At 43.2% G+C, this 21,696-nt stretch overlaps 1 long non-coding RNA gene and 1 other non-coding gene across 3 annotated transcripts in view; both read right to left on the reverse strand.

The window, feature by feature from the left end:
- The window catches only part of LOC144226531 (uncharacterized), a 67,671-nt gene extending 46,128 nt beyond the window's left edge, over window positions 1-21,543 (reverse strand). For both annotated transcript variants that reach the window (XR_013333670.1, XR_013333671.1), the window contains exons 1-3: window positions 21,038-21,543; window positions 20,461-20,500; window positions 8,110-8,235 (exon numbers count right to left, since the gene is read on the reverse strand). This is a non-coding gene — a long non-coding RNA (uncharacterized LOC144226531). The remainder of the gene's footprint in view (window positions 1-8,109; window positions 8,236-20,460; window positions 20,501-21,037) is intronic.
- On the reverse strand, window positions 9,574-9,679 carry LOC144226633 (small nucleolar RNA U13). The gene has a single exon (XR_013333707.1). It is a non-coding gene; the product is annotated as a small nucleolar RNA U13 (small nucleolar RNA).
- Window positions 21,544-21,696: the final 153 nt, after the last annotated feature.

A 21,696-nucleotide genomic window follows, 5' to 3' on the forward strand; every position in this document is an offset into this window, starting at 1 on the left:
AATCATAAAATTAAATTAAAATAAAAAATAGAGTTAAACATACCCTTATTCACCTTATAACTCAGCAATCATACTCCTAGGTATATATCCTAGAGAGAGGACAACTTCCGTTCACACAAAACCCGTACAAGAATGTTTGGAGCAACATTATTTATGATCACCAAAAACTGGAAACTGAAAGTAGTGTTCTTTTTTCTCTCCCAAAGATTTTTAATTGTGGTAGGATATGCATAACATAAAATTAAACATTTAACCATTTTCATGTGTATCATGACTTGAGCCAAAGCTGGACACTTAACCGACTGAGCTACCCAGGCTCCCTGAGGTCTCTATTCTATTGAGTGTTAGTGTTCAATGAGTACAAAGGTTCAGTTTGGGAAGATGAAGATGTTCTGGAGATGGATGATGGTGACGGTCGCACAACAATGTGAACATACTTAATGCCACTGAACTGTACAATTTATTTATTTATTAATTATATCCAAGTTAGTTGGCATATATTGCAACAATGACTTCAGGAGGAGAGTCCTTAATGTCCCTCACCCATTTAGCCCATCCCCCTCCCAAAACCCCTCCAGCAACCCTCTGTTTGTTCTCCATATTTAAGAGTCTCTTAAGTTTTCCCTCTCCCTATTTTTATTGTATTTTTGCTTCTCTTCCCTTATGTTCATCTGTTTTGTATCTCAAAGTTCTCATATGAGTGGGGGCGCCTGGGTGGCTCNCAGTTAAAAAAAATTTTTTTTAAGTTCTCATGAGTGAAGTCATATGATACTTGTCTTTCTCTAATTTCGCTAAGCATAGTGCCCTCTAGTTCCATCCACATAGTTGCAAATGGCAAGATTTCATTCTTTTTGATTGCCGAGTAATACTCTGTGGTATATATACCACATCTTTATCCATTTATCCATCAATGGGACATTTGGGCTCTTTCCATACTTTGGCTATTGTCGACAGTGCTGCCATAAACACTGGGGTGCATGTGCCCTTTGAAACAGCACACCTGTATCCCTTGGATAGATACCTAGTAGTGCAATTGCTGGGTCATAGAGTAGTCCTGTTTTTAATCTTTTGAGGAACCTCCATACTGTTTTCCAGAGTGGATGCACCAGTTTGCATTCCCACCAACAGTGCAAAAGGGTTCCTCTTTCTCCACATCCTCACCAACATCTATTGCTGCCTGAGTTGTTAACGTCAGCCATTCTGATGGGTGTGAGATGGTATCTCATTGTGGTTTTGATTTGTATTTCCCTGATGATGAGCATCTTTTCATGTGTCGCTTGGCCATGTGGATGTCTTCTTTGGAGAAGTGTCTATTCATGTCATCTGCCCATTTCTTCACTGGATTATTTGGGTTTTTTGGGTGTTGAGTTTGATAAGTTCTCTATAGATTCTGGAAACCAACCCTTTATCTGGTATGTCGTTTGCAAATATCTTCTCCCATTCCACTGGTTGCCTTTTAGTTTTGCTGATTGTTTCCTTCTCTGTGCAGAAGCTTTTTATTTTGATGAGGTCCCAATAGTTCAGTTTTGCTTTTGTTTCCCTTGCCTCCAGAGACGTTCAAGTAAGAAGTTGCTGTGGCCAACGTCAAAGAGGTTGTTACCTGCTTTCTCCTCCAGGATTTTGATGGCTTCTTGTCTTACGTTTAGGTCTTTTATCCATTTTGAGTTTATTTTTGTGTCTAGTGTAAGAAAGTGGTCCAGGTTCATTGTTCTGCATGTTGCTGTCCAATTTTCCNCTGGATTATTTGGGTTTTTTGGGTGTTGAGTTTGATAAGTTCTCTATAGATTCTGGAAACCAACCCTTTATCTGGTATGTCGTTTGCAAATATCTTCTCCCATTCCACTGGTTGCCTTTTAGTTTTGCTGATTGTTTCCTTCTCTGTGCAGAAGCTTTTTATTTTGATGAGGTCCCAATAGTTCAGTTTTGCTTTTGTTTCCCTTGCCTCCAGAGACGTTCAAGTAAGAAGTTGCTGTGGCCAAGGTCAAAGAGGTTGTTACCTGCTTTCTCCTCCAGGATTTTGATGGCTTCTTGTCTTACGTTTAGGTCTTTTATCCATTTTGAGTTTATTTTTGTGTCTAGTGTAAGAAAGTGGTCCAGGTTCATTGTTCTGCATGTTGCTGTCCAATTTTCCCAACACCATCTCCTGAAGAGACTGTCTATTCCATTGGATATTCTTTCCAGCTCTGTCAAAGATTTGGCCATGCATTTGTGGGTCCATTTCTGGGTTCTCTATTCTGTTCCATTGATCTGAGTGTCTGTTTTTGTGCCAGGACCATACTGTCTTGATGACTACAGCTTTGTAATACAGTTTGAAGTCTGGGATTGTGATGCCTCCAGCTTTACTTTTGTTTTTCAAGATTGCCTTGGCTATTCAGGGTCTTTTCTGGTTCCATACAAATTTTAGGGTTGTATGTTCTAGCTCTGTAGAGAACGCTGGTGCTATTTTGATAGGGATTGCTGAACTGTACACTTTAAAATGGTAAATCTTAAGGATATATTATAACAATTAAATAATAATTTTACATGAAATAGACATTTTCAGATAAACAAAGGCTAGGATAATTTGTAGCCAGCAGAGACTTACTCTAAGAAATACTACAGGAAACAAGGGTGTCTCAGTAGCTCAGCTGGTTAAGTATCTGACTTCGAATCAGGTCATGATCTCATGGTTCATGGATTCGAGCCCCACATTGGGCTCTGTGTTGACAGCTCAGAGCCTGGAGCCTACTTCGGATTCTGTGTCTCCCTTTCTCTCTGCCCCTCCCCTGTTTGCGCTCTCTCAAAACTGAGTAAGACTGTTTAAAAAAATATTTTAAAGAAATACTATAGGAAATTCTTCAGTCTGGAGGGAGAGATGAAAATGCAAATCTATAGGAAGAACAAAAGGACACTGAATACGGCAAATACGTGTGTAAATATAAAATACAACTGTTTGTTTCAGAGGCGCCTGCATGGCTCAATTGGTTAAGTCGGTCCCAACTCTTGGTTTCAGCTCAGGTCATGATCTCACAGTTCATGGGATCGAACCCCACATTGGGCTCTGCTCTGACAGCATAGAGCCCGCTTGGGATTCTCTCTCTCCCTCTCTCACTGTGCCTGCCCTGCTGGTGCATTCTCTCAAAATTAAAAAAAAATTTTTTTAATAAAAAAAAATTTTTTCAAAATTAAAAAAAAAGTCAGTTGGCTGTTTAAAGTAAAAATAACAATGTATTGTGAAGTTTTAACATATATAATGTTAATATATAACATTAAAAATTATTAATGACATTACAATATAATAATAATTATTTTATATAATTATATATTTATATAAATAATTATATATAATAACATTAATAATATAATGACAATANAACCAACTGAGCCATCCAGGCGCCCCTACAATGACAGTGTTATAAAGGTTTTCATTAAATATAAATAATCTGTGAAAGATTAGGGACACATATTGCAATCACCAGAGTAACCACTTGAAAAAGGATCCAAAGAACTGGCTAAAAAGTCAGTAGAAGAGAAAGAATGAAATACTTAAAAACACTCAATTAACCTGAGGTGCCTGGGTGGCTCAGTTGGTTGAGCATCCGACTCTTGATCTCACCTCAGGTGTTGATCTCAGGGTCATGAGTTCAAGCTCCACATTGGGCTCCAAGCTGGGCATGGAGCCCACTTAAAAAAAAAAAATCATCTCAATTAACCCAAACAATAAAGGAGAAAAAAACAGAGAGGACAAAGAGAAAACAAGTATCAAAATAGCAGATTTAAACCAATCTACTAGTAATTGCACTAAATGCAAATGGAATAAGCATCCAATATAATTGAAGAATCTCTTATTGAAGAGAGAAAACATAAATTACCAACATCAGGAATGAAAAGACATCTCTACAGAATAATAAAATCGTGAACAACTTTATGTCAACATATTTAATAGTTTCAATGAGATGGACACATTCCTTAAACAATATAATTTACCAAAACCTAAGAAAATATAAAATATATGAATAGTCTGTTATCTATTAAATAAATTGAGTTCATAATTAACAATATTCCCACTAGAAAACCCCACGCCTAGATGACTTCATTGGTGAATTATTCTAAATATTTAAGGAAGATATAACACCAATTTTATACAAACTCCTTCAGAATGAGGAAGTGAAGGGAATACTTCCCAACCTGTTTTATGAGGCAGGAAAACAGTATGGAGGTTCCTCAAAAGATTAAAAACAGAACTACTCTGTGGTCCAGCAATTGCACTACTAGGTATCTACCTAAGGGATACAGGTGTGCTGTTTCAAAGGGCACATGCACCCCAGTATTTATGGCAGCACTATCGACAATAGCCAAAGTATGGAAAGAGCCCAAATGTCCCATCGATGGATAAATGGATAAAGAAGATGTGGTATATATACCACAGAGTATTACTCGGCAATCAAAAAGAATGAAATCTTTCCATTTGCAACTATGTGGATGGAACTGTAGGGCACTATGCTAGGCAAAATTAGAGAAAGACAAATATCATATGACTTCACTCATATGGAACTTAAAAAAATTTTTTTAATTGTTTTATTTATTTCTGAGAGAGAGAGACAGCATGAGTAGGGGAGGGTCAGAGAGAGAGGGAGACACAGAATCTGAAGCAGGCTCCAGCTCTGAGCTGTCAGCACCTCGGTGGCTCAGTTGGTTAAGTGTCTGATTCTTGATTTCGGCTCAGGTCATGATCTCACGGTTCGTGAGATCGAGCCCCAAGTCAGGTTCTGTGCTAACAGCGTGGAACCTGCTTGGGATTCTCTCTCTCCCTCTCTCTCTGCCCCTCCCCTGCTCGGTGTGCACTCTCTATGAAAATAAATTAAACTTTAAAAAGAAAAAGAAACACACTACTGAAGGGTAGAGGTAGGGCGGGTAAAAAACAAACTATTGATAAACATAATATAGATGGGTCTCAAAATCATTATGCTAAGTGGAAAAAGCCAGATGCAAAAGACTAAATACTGGAGAAAATTCTAGAAAAGACCATAAAGAAAATAAAGTAATGGAAACTCTCATACCATGCTGGAACAGAGTAAAACCATCTTTAAAAAACTTGGCCATTTCTTGCTTTGCTTTTTTTTTAAGATTTTATTTTTTTTTTAAGTTTATTTATTTTGAGAGAGAGAGAAAGAGAGATCAGGGGAGGGGCAGAGAAAGAGGGAGAGAGAGAGAATCCCAATATACTGCCTGATGTAGGACTCAAACTCCCAAACCATGAGATCGTTACCTGAACTGAAATCAAGAGTCAAACAATTAACCTACTGAGACACTCAGGTGCCCCTAAAGATTTTATTTTTAAGTAATCTCTATACCCAATGTGGGGCTTGAACTCACAATTCCAAAATCAAGAGTCACACGCTCTAACAACTGAGCCAGCCAGGTGCCCTTGGCCATTTCTTATAAAATCAATCATATACTTTTCTTCTGACCCAGCAATTCTACCTCTAGTATTTATTCAAGAAAATGAAAATATCTGTCCACAGAAAGAATGTGTATAGAAGCTTTATTCATAGTAGCCAAACCTAGAAAACAGTCAATTGTCCATCTACAAGTAAATGGATAAATAAACTGATACAATGGAATAGTTCACAATAAAAGTCAATACATTGTCAGGGCACCTGGGTGGCTCAGTTGTTTAAGCAGCTGACTCTTGCTCTCAGTTCAGGTCATGATCTCATGGTTTGTGAGTTCGAGCCCCAAGTTGGGCCCTATGCTGAGAGCATGAAGCCTACTTGGGATTCTCTTTCTCCCTCTCTCTCTCAAAAAATCAACATCAAAAAAAAAAAGACGACGACGATGACAACGATGACGATGATGGTATGTTTAAAAAAATGATAAAAATATATTGGATGAATGAATGAATGAAGTTGAAACAGGGATTAAGCTAGTATAGAAATGCATTCCATTAGTCCTATACACTTGCAAGAGGAGGGGTTACAGATTTGACATTTAGCTTGTGAGCCACAGAAACAAAGAACAGAAAACAACTCGTTACATGATTGCAGCCAAAAGATCAGAAAAAAATCAGTTCAGTATTTTCACAGTTTTTGGAACTGGGACGTAGGAAAAATTCACTCACTGATCCTCCTGGTAGACAAGATTCTCGACAATACCCTCAGTTTACATGTGGAGTTTCATTCGGCTGTAGTTTAAAAGGTCTTGAGAAGTAACAACAAAATGAAATTCAGTTCAAGCAGTTCTGAGAAGTCATGACACATCTCTAGTGGTCTAGATCATTCTAAGGGCAAGCATTTGATATCCAGGAATGAATGGCGTCAGGACAGATGTCACCTCCTCAGAGGGCTCTTCCAGCTCCTGATGCTGAGCAACTCAAGATGTCGTCACATGACCCCATTTTATTTTCCACATAGCCCTTACCCCTGGTTGGCACTGTTGACGCATTTACTGTCCAATTCTACCGACTAGAATCGTTGCTTCACGTGGATAATGACCTTAGCTTGTTTTTCTCATCATTGTATGCCTAACACGTAGTGGGTGCCCAATAAATACTCTGAATGAGAGAATTCAGAGTATTTCCCACAACCGTTATTTCCGTTATTTCCCACAACCACTCGATGCCAACCACGTCCCTCCAACTCAGGCTAAACAACACGGGGTCACCAAGCACGTAAAGAAAGACCGCAAACTTTGCTGGGCCCACTCTCACTGCCCTGCACCCGTCCCTCAGGAGTGAGCGCTGGCTTCTTAACATTTCCAGAATCAGCCTCTCCTAGCACCTCCCCTGAGTACTCTGGCCCCACCTCATCCTGTCCAGTTTTGCCAGAGCCTCTCGTCAGGTCTTCCTACTCCAACCCTTACCCCTTACTCCTCCCAGGTTATTCGTAATAACACACCAGGGAGAAAGACCCAATTTTGCTGTTCCTCTGCGAACCACCCGTGTGGCTCCATCTCACGAGAGTGAAAGCCCAAATCCTCACCAGGGCCTCCCGGGCCTCATGTAAGCGGGAACACTTCCTTTCTAGCCTCTCACCCAACCCCAGCCCCAGGGTGTCTGTGATGCTGTGGAACGTGCCAGACTTTTGCTATGGCCATTCCTCCTGCCTGGAATACTCTTTCCTCAGAAACCAGTTGAGCAAATTCCCTCACCTGCTTCACATCTACTCCAATCTCACCACCCTATTTAAACATGCAGTTCGCCCCCCTCTTAACAGCTCCCACAAGCACACAGGACTGACTATGTGCCAGGGACAGCTCTGAGCCCTTTAGCTTTCTTCCTGGGTCCCCATGCGTCAAAACCATTTTATTTCTGCCCTTCTCCAACCCAACCCCCGTGCGGCTCCTTCACCAAAACCCTGCATGTTGGTGAAATAATCACTAGCCACCTGCCCAAGTCTTGGTGGCATCTCTCTGGAAGACTAACCACTAGGAACTGCTCCAAACAAAGCTATGTTTTCATCTGCCACCGAGAAGAGGGTGTAACTATCAATATTACAGCTTCCTAAGGGACCGGGGGAGGGGGAGCCTGGTGGGGAATTGCGTGCCTCCTGAGTGAACTTTCCTGAAGAATTCTTAGCCAAGGGAGCAACTCTTAACACTTACTGGGACCAGCTATTAGTAAAGATCCTCAGGGGCAAAGCTGGCTACCCTCCCCCCACACGACCCACCTTAAAAGCCTGGCTCTGAGAGCAGTTCTGTAGCCAGAATGGCTGTTCGAGCATATTCTAAAATTTTTTTCTAACATTTATTTATTTCTGAGAGACAGAGCACAAGTGGGGGAGGGGCAGAGAGAGAATGAGACACAGAATCCCAAGCAGGCTCCAGGCTCTAAGCTGTCAGCACAGAGCCCGTCGTGGGGTTTGAACTCACAAACCGTGAGATCATGACCTGAGCTGAAGCCGGACGCTTAACCTACTGAGCCACCGGGGTGCCCCTGTCTGTGCATATTCTCAAGCAGAAGACACATCAGAAAGGTGACAGGGAGAACTAAGAAGGCCTTGGGCTTATTCCCAGAACCCAAATACGATTCCCAGTGTTCCCAGCAGTGACGGCAGAGAATCTTCCAGATGCCCTGGACCTATTTCAACACGAGACACCCCTTAGCTTTATCTTCTCAATAAATAAAGATACCTTTTCTTCTTTGGGCTTCACGGTCCTAATTCCTTCTTCTTTCTTCTTGGGCCCCATGTTCCAAAAACATTTTAATCTCTGTTCTTCTCCACTGGGCCATAAAGGCTCCCATCCGCCTCCTCCAATCTGAAATGTAGTGGAATTCTCATGTGACCAGAAGTGAAAATCCCCATGGTTCCTTTCTAATCCTTGTTCAAATTCTATGCCTTCTTTTTGTTTCACTGTATACTTTTTTTTTTAATGCTTATTTTTGAGAGAGAGAGAAGGAGAGAGAGAAAGAGAGAGAGAGCACAAGCAGGGGAGAGAGAGAGACAGCAACAGAAACACAGAATCTGAAGCAGGCTCCAGGCTCAGCTCTCAGCACAGAGACTGACACGGGGCTTGAACCCACGAACTGTGAGATCATGACCTGAGTCAAAGTCAGAGGCTTAACCGACTGAGCCGCCCAGGTGCCCCTCACTGTATACTTTCAACAGGTACTAGAACTAAGCTGTTCATCTCACAAAGCAGCATTAATAATCTGTTTTTGTAAAGCAACTTATAGTTGACAGAGTATTTTTTCTTATATTCCTTGGGCCACTTGAGGCAAACAAGACGTCACGTATCTGCCACAGAAGACACCATTAACAATGAACACTTTTTCTCAGCCTCTGAATTACAGACACAGAGTTGGAACAGAGTGGTGGGGGTAGGGGGTGGTTTTAAAGTCCATTTGCATTATTGATTTATCACAATTCAGGACAAAGAACTGGACTTTTAACTTTGCAGGAACAAGGTTTTATTTTATTTTTTAAATGTTTATTTATTTATTTAGAGAGAGAGTGAAAGGGGGAAGGGATAGAAAGAGAGGGAGAGAGATCAGGAAGGCTCCACGCTCATAACAGAGCCCAACACAGGGCTCCATCCCATGAATATGAGATCATGACCTGAGCCGAAATCAAGAGTCGGCACTTAACTGCGCCATCCCCAGGTGCTCCAAGATTTTATTTATTGTATTTTTTATTGTGCTCACTTCGACAGCACGTTTTATTTTTTATTATCTTTTTTTCTAAGTTTATTTATTTTGGGAGGATGAAGAGCAGAGAGAGAGAGAATCCCAAACAGACTTCCCACTGTTAGTGCAGAGTCCCACGCAGGGCTTGATCCCACAACCACAAGATCATGGCCTGCACAGAAATCGAGTCAGATGCTTAACTGACTCAGTCACCCAGATGCCCCTATTATCTTTTTCAATGTGGGGCTTGAACTCATGACCCTGAGATCAAGAGTCGCATACTCTACCAACTGAGCCAGCCAGACGCCCCAGGAACATTTTATATGTCTCCTGTGTGTTCTCTGTATTGTCTCTCAATAGGCACATGGTCAATACTCAGTAAAATATTTCTTTTTACTTCACTGAAAGGGTAGCGCTGCTAATGGGGATACTTAAACTTGTTTATGGGCTTCTGGATACATTTTTTTCCACATCAGACACGTAATGTGCCAGTGCCACATAAGGTTTGAGGGAAGTACATCTCACACAGTAACAGCATAGACTACCAGTCACCACGTCCACGAACCACAAAAGGATCTACAAATAAATTTTTACTAGACTTCCAATTTTTAGAGCAGTTTTAGGTGGAAAGAGGGGCGCCTGGTTGGCTCAGTCTGTGAAGCGTCCCACTTTAGCTCAGGTCCGTGAGTTCGAGCCCCATGTTGGGCTCTGTGCGGACAGCTCAGAGGCTGGAACCTGCTTTGGATTCTGTGTCTGCCCGCCCCCCACCCCCACTCCTCCCCTGCTCACTCTGTCTCTCAAAAATAAATAAATGTGAAAAAAAATTGTTGAAAATAATAATAAATAGAGTGGAAAGTACAGAGATTTACCTACATTCATGGTGTTCCCCACTATCGACATGCCCCACCAGAGCAGTACATTTGGTACAACTGATGAACCTACCAGAACAAATCATTACCATCCTAACTCCAGAGTTTAATTAGGATTTACCCCTGGTGTTGTACATTCTCTGCATTTAGGCAAACATATGACATGTACCCACCTTTACACGTGACATTTTCACTCCCTTAAAAATCCTCTGTGCCCTTGTCTCTTCATCTCGCCCTCCCCCTGGCCCCTGGCAACCACTGCTCTTTTACTGTCTCCATAGACACGTCTCCGTGTCTCCAGCACGTAGTCTTTTCAGACTGGCTTCTTTCACTTAGTTATATACATTCAAGCTTCCTCCATGTCTTTTCATGGCCTGATAGCACATTTCTTTTTAGCACTGAACAATAGGCCATTGTCTGGATGGACCACAGTTTATTTCCCCATTCACCTTTTGGCAACTATGAAGAAAGCCACTTATGAACATCCATGTGTAAGTTTTCGTGCAGACGTTAAGTTTTCAACTCCTTTGAGTAGACACCAAGAAGTACAATTGCCAGATGGTATGCTTAGGTTATGCTTAGTTTTGTTAGAAACCATCAAAATGTCTTCCAAAGTGGCTGTACCATTTTGCATTCCCAGTACCAGCAAATGAAAGTTACTGCTGTTCCATATCCTCACCAGCATTTGTCGTCAGTATTCTACACGTTGGCGATTTCAATAGGTGTACACTGGCATCTCATTGTTGTTTTAATTTGCATTTCATTGGTGTTACATGATGTAGGGCATCTTTTCATATGCTTACTCACCATCTGTTCCGTGTCTATTAAGATCTTTGGCCCACTTTTTAAATCACGTTGGCTTCTTATCGTTGCATTTTAAGAGTTTTTTGTATACGGTGGATCCTGTCCTTGATCAGATATGTCCTTTGCAAATATTTTCTCCCAGTCTGGCTCTTGATTCTCTTGACAATGTCCTTTGTAGAGCAAAAATCTTTAATTCTAATGAAGCCCAGTTTACCAGTTATTTCTTTCATGGATCACACCTTTGTTGTATCTAAAAAGTCATCACGGGATGCCTGGGTGGCTCAGTCGGTTAAGTGTCCGACTTTGCCTCAGGTCATGATCTCATGGTTTGTGGGTTCGAGCCCCGTGTCAGGCTCTGGGCTGACAGCTGGCTCAGAGCCTGGAGCCTGCTTCAGATTCTGTGTCTCCCTCTCTCTCTCTCTGACCTTCCACTGCTCATGCTGTCTCTCTCTCTCAGAAATAAATAAAACATTTAAAAAAAATTTTTTAATAAATAAAAAGTCCTCACCACAGGGCACCTGGCTGGCTCAGTGGGTAGAACATGGAACTCTTGATCTTGGGGTTATAAGTTCAAGCCCTGCAATGGGTATAGAGATTACTTTAAAAAAAAAAAATCTTGGGGCACCTGGGTGGCTCAGTTGGTTAAGTATCCGACTCTTGATTTTGGCTAGGTCATGATGTCACAGTTGTGAGACCGATCTGTGCTATTAGTGCAGAGCCTGCTTGGGATTCTCTCTCTTTCTCTCTCTAACCCTCCCTTGCTCGTGTGCTTACTTTCTTTCACTCTTTCTCAAAAAATAAGAAACAAAAAGTTAAAAGTCATCACCATCTCCATGAGCATCCAGATTTTACCCTATGTTACCTCCTAGGAGTTATTTTATAGTTTTGTGATTTACATTTAGGTCTATGATCCATTTTGAGTTAAATTTTGTCAAGAATTGGGATGCCTGGGTGGCTCAGCCAGTTAAGTGTCTGATTCTTGATCTCAGCTCAGGTCATGATCTCAAGGTTCGTGGGTTCAAGCCCCGCATCAGGCCCTGTGCTAATGTGCAGAGCCTGCTTGAGATTCTATCTCTCCTTCTCTCTGCCCCTCCCCTGCTTGGGCTCGCTCGCTCTCTCTCGCTCTCTCTCTCTCTCAAAATAAATAAACTCAAGAAAAATTTAAAAACTAATTTGTCAAGGATATATGGCCTATGTCTGGATTGNGATGCCTAATTGTTCCACACCATTTGTTGAAAAGACTACCTTTGTTCCATTGTATTGTTTTTTCTCCTTGGTCAAGGAGTCGACTATTTTTACGTGGTCTATTTCTGGGCTCTCCATTCCGTTCCACTGACCCATTTGTCTATTCCTCACCAATACCATATTGGCTTGATTACTGTAGCTTTATAAGAAGTCTTGAAATTGGGTAGTATCAGTTCTCTTGAGATAGGAAAACCAAAAGACTCCATAAAACTCTGCTTTTAGCGGGGCATGTGGGTGGCTCACTCAGTTAAGCGTCCAACTTCAGCTCAGGTCATGATCTCACAATTCATGGGTTCGAGCCCTGCGTCAGGCTCTGTGCTGATGGCTCTCAGAGCCTGGAGCCTGTTTCAGATTCTGTATCTCCCTCTCTCTCTGACCCTCCCCTGTTCATGCTGTCTCTTTCTCTCTCAGAAATAAATAAAACATTAAAACAATTTTAATTTTTTAATCTGCTTTTTACTTCTTTACTCACTTCCAATCTTGCCAGGACCTGCACCTCCACTTTACACAAGCTTCATAATGCAAATAGTATACAACTTCCTTGTAAGGGACGAGGAGTTGATGATTTCTTTAGAACAGACAACATCTAAAGGAGGACCAGTTGAGAACAAACAACAGAGCCATCATATGGCACTAGACATCTCAACGCCAAAAACCTCTGGCGCCAAGGAGTAACACTTGAGCCTTTGTCTTTGTTCTAACAGGTTCCTCGATGCCTGAGAGGACACGTACACCAGACTATAATCCTCAGTCAAAACCCCAGATCCTGAGTAAAGATGAGACTCTCTCTCCTTTCCCTTCTCAGTCTCCCTGACACTGTACGTGCACAGTCTCTCTACCTTCACTAAACTTCTCCCGCCTCCTGCTGGCTGACATCGATTTATTTATTTATTTATTTATTTTTTGGAGAGAGAAATAGAGACAGCATGAGCAGGGGAGGGTCAGAGAGAGAGGAAGACATAGAATCTGAAACAGGCTCCAGGCTCTGAGCTGTCAGCACACAGCCCCAAAGCGGGGCTCGAACCCACGAACGGTGAGATCACGACCTGAGCCGAAATCGGATGCTTAACCAACTGAGCCACCCAGAGGCCCCTGGCTGGCATCGATTTCTATCCTGTGAGCAGCGAGGGACCTTCTCAGCTGGTCCTGTGGGAACCCCTCTGGATCCTCAGACCTAGTCTGCCTGCATCACTCTGACTTTGCTCTTTTTTATGTTTGTTTATTTTTGACAGAAAGAGACAGAGTATGAGGGGGAGGAGCAGGGAGAGAGGGAGACACAGAATCTGAGCTGTCAGCACAGAGCCTGACGAGGGGCTTGAACCCAGGAACCATGAGATCATGACCTGAGCCGAAGCCGGATGCTTAACTGACTGAGCCACCCGGGTGTCCCTTTGCTCTTTTTCAGTATTGAGTTGGTTATTCTTTTTGCCTCTACATACAAACTTGAGAATCTGTTACCATCCACAGAAGAACTTGCGGGATCTTGATTGGGATTGAATTGAATCTATAGATCAAGTTGAAAAGAATGGACATCTTAAGAATATTGAGTCTTTCCATCCATAAATATGAAATAGCTCTCCATTTAATTCGTCTTTAAAATCTTTCATGAGTTTCGCAGTTTTCCTCATACAGATCTTATACAATGTAAATTTTTTTAATGCAATTGATGTACTCAATACGGAGTTTGCCCATGTAATTGCTATCTGTCTTTGAGGTCAGAGCCATGTGTGTTTTTAAGGAGCAGATGGCCATGACCACATCTGCAGGTATGGGTGTGGGAAATGCTGGTGAAGAGGAAGAGAATCTGATGGATTCCCTTAGAATCTGGATTCTAGTCCCAGCTCAGCCACTAACTTGCTCTAGGACCTCTAGCAAAAGATTTCTTTTTCCAGGACTTAATGAAGGGGTTAGGCTAGATCAGTGGATCCCAAAACTGACTCAGGGCTTGATTCCCAAATATTTTCTTTTCAATAGGGTCTCAGGTAGGACCTGGAGAAATATGATTAAAATCTGCCCTTGGTGTTTCTGACTTGTTTGCAGTAAAGGCTCCCAATTTTTCACAATTCATGGTGCATCCAGTGTTTCAGTAATTGTTTCATGACCCCCTAGGCCTCTAGAAATACCTAACGGTTCTGTTCATTAAGTAGATAAGCCCAAACAAACTCAGGATTTCTGTCCTGAGAACTGAATGCCTGTTTGGCACAGCGCGCCTCCTCAAGCCTTGGAATCAGGAATCATTTCCAGTTCCACGTTAATCGATGCACAATATCTTCAAACTCAGCTTTGCAGCGCTGAGACAGCACTTGCAGGAACGTAGTGTGAGCTCCTGCCAAAACAGCCTCAAGCCGGCAGCTTTGTGAAGCACAGGACAGATGTCACTTGTGTTATGGGCTGAACTGCATCCCACCCTCTTTAAATCTGTGACTGTCATTGTATTTGGAGATAGGGCCATTCAAAATATAATCAAGGTAGGGGCACCTGGGTGACTCAGTTGGTTGAGCATCTGATTTAAGCTCAGGTCAGGATCTCACAGTTCGTGAGTTCGAGCCCCGTGTCGGGCTGTGAGTTGATAGCACAGAGCCTACCAAGGACTCTCTCTCTGCCCCTGCCTCTCCCCTGCTTTCTCTTTCTCACTCTCAAAAACTAATAAACATTTGGGGCGCCTGGGTGGCTTAGTCGGCTAAGCGTCCGACTTTCGCTTAGGTCATGGTCTCGCGGTTCGTGGGTTCGAGCCCCGCGTCGGGCTCTGTGCTGACTGCCAGCTCAGAGCCTGGAGCCTGTTTCAGTCTGTGACTCCCTCTCTCTCTGACCCTCCCCTGCTCATGCTGTCTCTCTCTCTCCTTGAAATAAATAAAAATATTTTAAAAAATAATAATAAACGTTAAAAATATATACAATAAAGGTAAAATGAGGTCATGTAGGTGGGCACTAGGACTGGTATCCTTATAAGAAAAGATTGGGACACAAACGTGTGCATACAGATGAAAGACCATGGGAAGACACAGCGAGAAGGGGGCACCTGCCACCCTGGGCGAGAGGCCTCAGAAGAAAGAAAACCTGTTGACACATGATCTTGGACTTCTGGCCCCCAGAACTGTGAAAAAATGAACTACTGCTATTTAAGTCACACAGTCTGTGGCCCTTTGTTATAGCAGCCTAGCAAACTAACACACTAGGGTCAGCTAGTAAATTTTCATTCAACATAAATAAACATTTCTGCCCTTTATGTCACGATCTCATGGTGTGGGAGATGAAGCCCCACGTCGGGCCCTGTGCCGGCAGCGTGGGATCCGGCTTGGGATTCTCTCTCTCTCTTTCTCAAAACAAGTAAGTAAACTTAAAAAAAAAAAAAAAAAAAAAAAAAAAAAAAACACTCACCNAGCACATCTCTGCCCTAATAATGCACCTGATTCGTTGCTTCAGCAGATATCAATTAGCCATCAGGAGAGGTGCCGGAGGCCAAGGATGTAGGTAACCACGGGGAGGCAGTAGTGGCACCTAGGACAAAGTCAGTCACTGAGAAGTGTGGTGGCAATGGGAATGCAGCGAGTGGACATATTGGGCTATATATAACTGGTGAGAAGTAGTTCTGCTTCTTTGCAGAATTTGCAGGTGGAATTGTGAGTGGCAGAGAGAGAATCAAGGATAATTCCTAACTTTTGTTAATAACGTAGTTATATTTCTGGAGTGCCTGGTGGCTCAGTCGTTTAGCGTCCAATTTCAGCTCAGGTCATGATCTCACAGTTCATGGGTTCAAGCCCCATGTTGAGCTCTGTGCTGACAGCTCAGAGCCTGGAGCCCGCTTTGCATCCCATGTCTCCCTCTCTGCCCCTGCCCCCTTCACACTCTGTCTCTCTCCTTCAAAAATAAACATTAGGGGCACATGGGTGGCTCAGCTGGTTGGGCGCCCAACTTCGGCTCAGGTCATGATCTCACATTTCATGGGTTCGAGCCCTGCATCGGTCTCTGTGCTGATAGCTAGCTCAGAGCCAGTAGCCTGTTTTGGATTCTGTGTCTCCCTCTCTCTCTGACCCTCCCCTGCTCATGCTGTCTCTCTCTCAGAAATAAACAAAACATTTTAAAAAATTAAAAATAAACATTAAAAATTTTAATATAAAACCATTTTTAAAAATGCAGTTATATTTCTATTGTGACTACAATCTTTCTTTCTGTGATTTTTATTAAGAGCCTGCAAAATGCCGTGCTATGTCCAAGGTGCTGAGATGCAGAGGCGGGAAAGAAAAGGTGTCTGCTTTCACTTAATTAAGAGTGTGGATACTGTTTTCCCAAGAACTAGAACAAATCATTAACATTTTGTTTGGAACCCCAAAAGACTCTGAATAGTTCAGCAATCTTGAAAAAGACCAAGCTGGCAGAATCACGGTCCCAGATTTCAAGATATACTACAAAGCTGTAGTAATTAAAACAGTATAGTATGCACACAAAAAATAGACACACAGATCACTGGTAAAGAATAGAGAGAACATGGGGTGCCTGGCTGGCTCAGTAGGTGGAGCGTGTGACTCTTGATCTCATGGTTGTTGAGTTTGAGTCCCACACTGGGTATAGAGATTACTTAAAAATAAAATCCTGGTTGGGGGGGCTCACCTGGAGGGGGGGGGTCAGTCAGTTTAGTATCCAACTTCGGCTCAGGTCATGATCTCATGGTTTGTGAGTTCGAGCCCCACACTGAGCTGTCTGCTGTCAACACAGAGCCCACTTCAGATCCTCTCTTTCCCCCTCTCTCTCTGCCCCCCTACTTTCTCTCTCTCTCAAAAATAAATAAACATTTAAAAATAATAAAATAAAATCTTTAAAAAAAAAAAGAATAGAGAGCCTGGAAATAAACCCACGCTTATATGCTCACTTAATCAATAACAACGGAAGCAAGAATATTCAATGGGCAAAAGATCGTCTCTTCAGTAAATGTACTGGGAGAACTGGATAGCTACATGCAAAAAAATGAAACTGGGCCGCTTTCTTACACAATACACAAAAATAAACTCAAATGAATTAAAGATCCAAATGTGAGACCTGAAACCATAAAACTCTTAGAAGGCAGAAACAGTTAATTTCTTTGATAATGGCTGTAGCAACATTTTTGTAGATAAGAATCCTCAGGCAAGGGAAACAAAAGCAGAAATAAACTATTGGGATTACACCAAAATAAAAAGCTGTTGCACAGAGAGGGAAACCATCAATAAAAGGATAAGGCAACCTCCTGAATGGGAGAAGATATTTGCAAATGATATATCCCATAAGGAATTAACACCCAGAATTATATAAAGAACTAATACAACTCAAAGCTAAAACAAAAATCCCAAAAATCTAATTAAAAACGGGCAGGTGAGGGGTGCCTTTGTGGCTCAGTGGGTTAAGCATCCAAATCTTGGTTTTACCTTTGGTCATGATCTCAGAGTTCGTGAGTTCAAGCCCCACACCGGGCTCTGTACTGACAGCTCAGAGCCTGGAGCCTGCTGAGAATTCTCTCTCCCCCCCTCTCTCTCTCTCTGCCCCTCCGCTGCTCATGTGCGTGCATTCTCTCTGCCTCTCTTTCTCAAAATAAATTAATTAATTAAAGAAAAAAGACAATGGGGTACTTGGGTGGCTCAGTTGGTTAAGCATCCGACTTCGGCTCAGGTCATGATCTCACAGTTCATGGGTTCAAGCCCCACATCGGGTTCTGTGCTGACAGCTCAGAGCCTGGAGCCTGTTTCAGATTCTGTGTCTCCCTCTCTCTCTGACCTCCCCTGCTCATGCTGTCTCTCTCTCTCTCAGAAATAAAACCTAAAAAAAATAAAAGAAAAAAGAAAGTCCTTTCTGAGGAGACATTTGAAATGAGACCTAAATGGCAAGAAGAAGTCAGACATGAGAGTATCTAGGAAAAGAACATTCTGATAGAAACAACAAATGCAAATTCCCCAAGGCAAGAACAAGCTTGGCACGTTCCAGCGACAGAAAGAAGGGCCATAGGGCCGGAATTCAATGAGAAAGGAACAAAATGAAGTTGGCAAGGCAGGTAGCTGACAGATCGTGTAGGCCCCTATAACTCAAGGTGAGGAATTAGATTTTAAGAGTGATGAGAAAAGAACCAGGCAAGTGTTTTAAGAAGGAGGAGGGCACAGTTTGATTTGTATTTTATTTTTGCAGCTTCTATGCATTTTCATTTTTATTATTTTTCCGTAAGTAATCTCTATGCCCAACGTGGGACTCAAACTCAGGACCCCAAGATAAAGAGTCTCATGCTCTACCGACTGAGCCAGCCAGGTGCCCCTGATTTATTTTAGTATATGTGCTGCCGAAGCAAGCACTGCCCGATTTATTTTATTTTTTAAAATATTTTTATTTATTTCTAGAGGAGAGAGAGAGAGAGAGACAGCGTAAGCAGGGGAGGGTCAGAGAGAGAGGGAGATACAGACTCCAAAACAGGCTCCAGGCTCTGAGCTGGCAGTCAGCACAGAGCCCGACGTGGGGCTCGAACCCACAAACCGCGAGGTCATGACCTAAGCGAAAGTCGGACGCTTAACTGACCAAGCCACCCAGGCGCCCCTGCCCCTGATTTATTTTAAAGAGATCAGCCATGCTGTTAGGTTTCGGCAAGTGAGGACACCGAGAAAATAGTAAGGCATCTACTATAGGACTGAAGGCAGGAAATGAAGGTGACTCACCGGGGAGGTAGGGGGAGGAGGTAAGAAGGCATATTCGGGATGTGTCTGAGATACAAATCAACGAGACTGGTACTTTATATGGCAATTTCCGCTGTACAAAGATCTGCATAGTCTGCCTAATACTAGTCACAGGTGTTTATGTTTGTAACATCAATTTAGGTTTGCAGCCTTAAGGCTTTAGATTCAGACAGACGTGGATTTGAACTCCAGCTCTACCACTTAGTCACTGTGTGGCCTTACACAAGTCATCTGCATAGCCCCCTACCCTGTAAAATGGGGATAACAAGATTTAGCTCAAAGGGTAAATTAGATAATACGCGCCCAACCCCCCACGTGGGAAGAGCTCAGTGGATGAGAGCTGTTAGCATTTTTATCAGTTACTGGACAACTCCACGTTCATTCCAATTAACTAACTGCAATAGTTCTTTTCCTGACCTTCCTGCTTCCAGTTCCACTTGCTCCAATCCACCCTCCACTCTGCTGTAGGACGTCACCTAGAGCATCTACCCATCCAGTCACTTCTCTTTCAAACACTGCCCACAGATTAAAACTCTTAGAATAACAGCCAAGGCCCTTCAAACCCAGAACCGGGCCTGCCCGCCTATTCAGCCCCTATAGCCATGTCAGACCAATGGTCAGTGCCATTAATCACTATGTGTGTGCATCTATCACAGGAAACCAATGGCATTTGCAGACTTGTCACCACTGGGAAAAAATGCTCTTGCAACTCAATTTGTCGGACAAGTCCCACATTTTTTGCTCTGCACCACCCTTCTGGAGAGGTCAGGACTATATTAAGGAACTGCTCCCTTTAGTATCCCCACAGCACCCATCATATTTAGAAGGCGGGGGCACAACAGTCCCATGGACTTCCAAATGCTTATCTCCTGTCCTACCTGAGGGAATGGACTATTTCCTTCCAATGCTTGCTAACGGATTTCAACATGATCAGCTGAAATAAGCAAAAGGCATGACTGGCTGTCGTGAGGAGTCAATCAAATACTCAAAAGCACCTGGTGTAAGTAGATGTTCGTTAAATATTTGTTGACTCTGAACCTGGATCAATGTGAAAAGTGTGGTTTAGTGAAAAGTTGTTCTGGCCCCAGCAGGGCTGGTTTACGTGGCCTTCCTAAGCTGAAGTCTCATTTCTTTTTTTTTTCCCATTTTTTAAAATGTTTTTTTATTTATTTCTAGGAGAGAGAGACAGAGACAGCGTGAGCAGGGGAGGGTCAGAGAGAGAGGGAGATACAGACTCTGAAACAGGCTCCAGGCTCTGAGCTGGCAGTCAGCACAGAGCCCGACGCAGGGCTCGAACCCACGAACTGCGAGATCATGACGTAAGCGAAAAGTCGGATGCTTAACCGACTAAGCCACCCAGGCGCCCTTGAAGTCTCATTTCTAAAAACGGTAAATACTCCTGTCTTTTAAGCACGTTGTGAGGATAAAGGATAAATGAAAACATTTAGCCCAGAACACACCTGGTACCCATCACAGACATTAGGAAACACAGGGCCCATCTTCCCTTTAACAGACCCATACGGACTGAAAAAAAAAAACAGCATCTCTCAGGGTATTTGTCCTGTTTGAGCCTGCCACCTGTGTAGACCTCTCCCCACGTGTTACAAAATATACTCCTCGAAAATGGACATTTGATAAGCGCCTACCAATTAACTTTGTACATCCCGAAATGGTTATCACCAAATTAACTGCCAGTATTTCCTAAATAACCAATTTAGGTTCCTTTAACTGATACTTCAAAATCCCGACTTACATTTCTCATGTTCATTCCAAACCTTTGCTAGGAGGTGGACCTGCCAATAGGAAGGACAAAATTATTATTATCACCAATGCCATCAAAATAATTGTTATTTAGAAGACCCAAAACAGTTGGCATTTTCAGAATGTAACCAACTCTCCATCTGACTCCCTCTCAGTTGTGACTTTGCCTGAAGGACTGACTCGCCACAGCCCAGCCCAACCCATAAAGAAATATTAAAAATAAGAATATCTCTGTCGGAGTGATTTGGGTTGTGGGGTTACAGTTGTTGATAGTAGGGAAGGGCAAGCAGACTCAGCAAAAGTATTTTCAACTAGCAGATGATAAGGTCCCAGGATGTTTGGGTTCTTGAGTTTTATGCTCACCCAAGGCAGTTATCCCGAAAAAACCTTTGACCTGTTCAATATAATGGCCTATCACTGCTCCCTGATCTAACAAACCTCTCTAGGACACAATTTCTTCATTTTCCAAGGAGGCTAATTTAAAAAAGCTTACTTGGCGAGTTAATTGTGAGGCATTATCTATGACAACGTAATTGAAGGTGCTTTCTGCGTTGCAAAGCACTACTTACATATTAGTAATTAGTTTTCCTAAGTCCAGCCTTTTTTTACAGTGGAGGAAAGTGTAGCCTATTAAAAAAAAAAGTCTTCCCACGGGCGATTAAGGCTGAGCTCGCTCAGTTATTGCCACTCATCAAACCCTTCTCGGTTTTCAGAGCCTGGTTCAAATACACGTTTTCCCCATCCTGGCGCAGTGCGGGCCAAGGGCTGAGTCCCAGGTTCGTATCCCAGCTCCGCCTCTTCCACAGTCAGGACACGTGCTTGTATCCATCCCGTGGGCCTCGGCTGCCCCCTCGGGAAGGAAGGGGTGGTGACTGCTCCCGGCCAGCCTGGGTGCTTCATGATGGCAGTTACCCCTCGTCAGCCCGGTTACCACTCCCTTTCGGTTTCACCTCCCCAACCCTCCACCCCTACACTGGGGACGGCAATCAAGGCCAGGATTCGGAAAGGGCCCGCGCGGCGCCGAGCGCTGCGCTAATCGCTCCGGCGGGGCGCAGCCGCACACCTCGCAGGACCTAAGACAAAAGGGGGCGGGGTCTCGCCGCCCCCGCCCCCAAGGCGCAAGCCGGGCGTGGTGTCCCAGCTCTGCCGGCCCCCAGCTCAGGAGTTCTCCCGGCCTGGTGGCCCGCTGCACCCCCGGCGCCTCCCACCTACACGGCTCGCACCGACC

The sequence above is a fragment of the Crocuta crocuta genome, unplaced genomic scaffold (genome assembly GCF_008692635.1).
Source record: "Crocuta crocuta isolate KB4526 unplaced genomic scaffold, BGI_CrCroc_1.0 scaffold143, whole genome shotgun sequence".
Lineage (NCBI taxonomy): Eukaryota > Metazoa > Chordata > Mammalia > Carnivora > Hyaenidae > Crocuta > Crocuta crocuta.